We start from the raw sequence: 4,485 nt of genomic DNA on the forward strand, positions 1-4,485 counted from the left end.
AGCTCTGCGGACGTGTTGGCGCGTGCGCTGTGCTGGGAGAGTTCGCTTCTGCACCCAAGTGGGGCTTTGCCCTTCTGTGGCGCTGGCGTTGGAGCTGCCGGTCACCGTAGGTGGCGCGTGTTGTTTCCCGCCGGCAATGCCACGACAGCACGCTCCCGGGCCTCTGTCGGCAGCGGCAAGCTCAGTTGGGAGCACGGGTGTTCGCACTGAAAGCGTCTACTCGCCTATCTCCGGGCGATTGCGCCTCTCTCGAACCCGACCAAGTACTTAGGACGGCGCTGCGCGCCGCCGGGACCTGAGAGGGTTTCGAGGTGTATCGTGCAGGGGAGCTCAGCCTCCTCCTGTTTGCAGAATAATTGAGCGGACGCTTGCGTGTTCGCGCGGGCCCTCGGGACACACTCCCGGGCGGCCGGCTGCTCAGCTCTCGTTGACGCAGCTCCCTGGTTGATCCTGCCAGTAGTCATATGCTTGTCTCAAAGATTAAGCCATGCATGTCTCAGTACAAGCCGCATTAAGGTGAAACCGCGAATGGCTCATTAAATCAGTTATGGTTCCTTAGATCGTACCCACGTTACTTGGATAACTGTGGTAATTCTAGAGCTAATACATGCAAACAGAGTCCCGACCAGAGATGGAAGGGACGCTTTTATTAGATCAAAACCAATCGGATTGGCTCGTCTGGTCCGTTTGCCTTGGTGACTCTGAATAACTTTGGGCTGATCGCACGGTCCTCGTACCGGCGACGCATCTTTCAAATGTCTGCCTTATCAACTGTCGATGGTAGGTTCTGCGCCTACCATGGTTGTAACGGGTAACGGGGAATCAGGGTTCGATTCCGGAGAGGGAGCCTGAGAAACGGCTACCACATCCAAGGAAGGCAGCAGGCGCGCAAATTACCCACTCCCGGCACGGGGAGGTAGTGACGAAAAATAACGATACGGGACTCATCCGAGGCCCCGTAATCGGAATGAGTACACTTTAAATCCTTTAACGAGTATCTATTGGAGGGCAAGTCTGGTGCCAGCAGCCGCGGTAATTCCAGCTCCAATAGCGTATATTAAAGTTGTTGCGGTTAAAAAGCTCGTAGTTGGATTTGTGTCCCACGCTGTTGGTTCACCGCCCGTCGGTGTTTAACTGGCATGTATCGTGGGACGTCCTGCCGGTGGGGCGAGCCGAAGGCGTGCTTGCGCGTCCCGAGGCGGACCCCGTTGAAATCCTACCAGGGTGCTCTTAGTTGAGTGTCTCGGTGGGCCGGCACGTTTACTTTGAACAAATTAGAGTGCTTAAAGCAGGCAAGCCCGCCTGAATACTGTGTGCATGGAATAATGGAATAGGACCTCGGTTCTATTTTGTTGGTTTTCGGAACCCGAGGTAATGATTAATAGGGACAGGCGGGGGCATTCGTATTGCGACGTTAGAGGTGAAATTCTTGGATCGTCGCAAGACGAACAGAAGCGAAAGCATTTGCCAAGTATGTTTTCATTAATCAAGAACGAAAGTTAGAGGTTCGAAGGCGATCAGATACCGCCCTAGTTCTAACCATAAACGATGCCAGCCAGCGATCCGCCGCAGTTCCTCCGATGACTCGGCGGGCAGCCTCCGGGAAACCAAAGCTTTTGGGTTCCGGGGGAAGTATGGTTGCAAAGCTGAAACTTAAAGGAATTGACGGAAGGGCACCACCAGGAGTGGAGCCTGCGGCTTAATTTGACTCAACACGGGAAACCTCACCAGGCCCGGACACCGGAAGGATTGACAGATTGATAGCTCTTTCTTGATTCGGTGGGTGGTGGTGCATGGCCGTTCTTAGTTGGTGGAGCGATTTGTCTGGTTAATTCCGATAACGAACGAGACTCTAGCCTGCTAACTAGTCGCGTGACATCCTTCGTGCTGTCAGCGATTACTTTTCTTCTTAGAGGGACAGGCGGCTTCTAGCCGCACGAGATTGAGCAATAACAGGTCTGTGATGCCCTTAGATGTTCTGGGCCGCACGCGCGCTACACTGAAGGAATCAGCGTGTCTTCCTAGGCCGAAAGGTCGGGGTAACCCGCTGAACCTCCTTCGTGCTAGGGATTGGGGCTTGCAATTGTTCCCCATGAACGAGGAATTCCCAGTAAGCGCGAGTCATAAGCTCGCGTTGATTACGTCCCTGCCCTTTGTACACACCGCCCGTCGCTACTACCGATTGAATGATTTAGTGAGGTCTTCGGACTGGTACGCGGCATCGACTCTGTCGTTGCCGATGCTACCGGAAAGATGACCAAACTTGATCATTTAGAGGAAGTAAAAGTCGTAACAAGGTTTCCGTAGGTGAACCTGCGGAAGGATCATTACCGACTAGACTGCATGTCTTTCGATGTGCGTGTCGTGTCGCGCAACACGCTACCTGTACGGCAGTAGCCGTGCGCCGCGTGCGGAACCACGCGTGCCTCTCAAAACTAGCGCAAGTGTTGTTGTGTGGTACGAGCGCTGAAGCTCTGGAGCGGCTGGCCTGCGGCACCTGGCGCCTGGCGCCGGTTTTGAATGACTTTCGCCCGAGTGCCTGTCCGCTCCGGTGTGGAGCCGTACGACGCCCATCGGCCGTCAGGCCGTTGGACACAAAGTAATGGAACAGGGGCCGTCAAACGCCTCAGTCCCGCCTCTGCAACTGTCTTGAAAGAGACGGTGGAGAACTGAAAAGATAAAGATCACCCAGGACGGTGGATCACTCGGCTCGTGGGTCGATGAAGAACGCAGCAAATTGCGCGTCGACATGTGAACTGCAGGACACATGAACATCGACGTTTCGAACGCACATTGCGGTCCATGGATTCCGTTCCCGGGCCACGTCTGGCTGAGGGTCGGCTACGTATACTGAAGCGCGCGGCGTTTGTCCCGCTTCGGGCGCCTGGGAGTGTCGTGGTCGCCTGTGTGGCCGGCCGCGTCTCCTTAAACGTGCGATGCGCGCCCGTCGCCTGGCGGTTCGCATACCGGTGCTTTCTCGGTAGCGTGCACAGCCGGCTGGCGGTGTGGCGTGCGACACCTCGTACAACGACCTCAGAGCAGGCGAGACTACCCGCTGAATTTAAGCATATTACTAAGCGGAGGAAAAGAAACTAACAAGGATTCCCCCAGTAGCGGCGAGCGAACAGGGAAGAGTCCAGCACCGAACCCCGCAGGCTGCCGCCTGTCGTGGCATGTGGTGTTCGGGAGGGTCCACTACCCCGACGCCTCGCGCCGAGCCCAAGTCCAACTTGAATGAGGCCACGGCCCGTAGAGGGTGCCAGGCCCGTAGCGGCCGGTGCGAGCGTCGGCGGGACCTCTCCTTCGAGTCGGGTTGCTTGAGAGTGCAGCTCCAAGTGGGTGGTAAACTCCATCTGAGACTAAATATGACCACGAGACCGATAGCGAACAAGTACCGTGAGGGAAAGTTGAAAAGAACTTTGAAGAGAGAGTTCAAAAGTACGTGAAACCGTTCTGGGGTAAACGTGAGTAGCCCGAAAGGTCGAACGGGTGAGATTCACGCCCATCCGGCCACTGGCCCCCGCCCTCGGCAGATGGGGCCGGCCGCCCGCGCGGAGCAATCCGCGGCGGGGTCGTGTCCGGTTGCCTTTCCACTCGCCGCGGGGTGGGGCCGTTCCGGTGTGCGGTGGGCCGCACTTCTCCCCTAGTAGGACGTCGCGACCCGCTGGGTGCCGGCCTACGGCCCGGGTGCGCAGCCTGTCCTTCCGCGGGCCTCGGTTCGCGTCTGTTGGGCAGAGCCCCGGTGTCCTGGCTGGCTGCTCGGCGGTATATCTGGAGGAGTCGATTCGCCCCTTTGGGCGCTCGGGCTCCCGGCAAGCGCGCGCGGTTCTTCCCGGATGACGGACCTACCTGGCCCGGCCCCGGACCCGCGCCGCTGTTGGCTCGGGATGCTCTCGGGCGGAATAATCGCTCCCGTCAGCGGCGCTTCAGCTTTGGACAATTTCACGACCCGTCTTGAAACACGGACCAAGGAGTCTAACATGTGCGCGAGTCATTGGGCTGTACGAAACCTAAAGGCGTAATGAAAGTGAAGGTCTCGCCTTGCGCGGGCCGAGGGAGGATGGGGCTTCCCCGCCCTTCACGGGGCGGCGGCCTCCGCACTCCCGGGGCGTCTCGTCCTCATTGCGAGGTGAGGCGCACCTAGAGCGTACACGTTGGGACCCGAAAGATGGTGAACTATGCCTGGCCAGGACGAAGTCAGGGGAAACCCTGATGGAGGTCCGTAGCGATTCTGACGTGCAAATCGATCGTCGGAGCTGGGTATAGGGGCGAAAGACTAATCGAACCATCTAGTAGCTGGTTCCCTCCGAAGTTTCCCTCAGGATAGCTGGTGCTCGTACGAGTCTCATCCGGTAAAGCGAATGATTAGAGGCCTTGGGGCCGAAACGACCTCAACCTATTCTCAAACTTTAAATGGGTGAGATCTCCGGCTTGCTTGATATGCTGAAGCCGCGAGCAAACGACTCGGATCGGAGTGCCAAGTGG

General features: G+C 57.5%; 3 non-coding genes across 3 annotated transcripts in view; all 3 read left to right on the forward strand.

Moving 5' to 3' along the window:
* Positions 1–437: 437 nt before the first annotated feature.
* LOC126317749 (small subunit ribosomal RNA) lies at positions 438–2,330 on the forward strand. Its single transcript, XR_007556877.1, has one exon. It is a non-coding gene; the product is annotated as a small subunit ribosomal RNA (ribosomal RNA).
* Positions 2,331–2,685: 355 nt separating this feature from the next.
* LOC126317710 (5.8S ribosomal RNA) lies at positions 2,686–2,840 on the forward strand. The gene has a single exon (XR_007556842.1). It is a non-coding gene; the product is annotated as a 5.8S ribosomal RNA (ribosomal RNA).
* A 188-nt stretch (positions 2,841–3,028) lies between these two features.
* Positions 3,029–4,485, forward strand: part of LOC126317688 (large subunit ribosomal RNA) — a 4,222-nt gene continuing 2,765 nt past the window's right edge. Inside the window, exon 1 of the ribosomal RNA XR_007556829.1 lies at positions 3,029–4,485. This exon is cut by the window's right edge and continues 2,765 nt beyond it. This is a non-coding gene — a ribosomal RNA (large subunit ribosomal RNA).

The sequence above is a fragment of the Schistocerca gregaria genome, unplaced genomic scaffold, assembly GCF_023897955.1.
Source record: "Schistocerca gregaria isolate iqSchGreg1 unplaced genomic scaffold, iqSchGreg1.2 ptg000640l, whole genome shotgun sequence".
In the NCBI taxonomy this organism is placed as follows: Eukaryota; Metazoa; Arthropoda; class Insecta; order Orthoptera; family Acrididae; genus Schistocerca; species Schistocerca gregaria.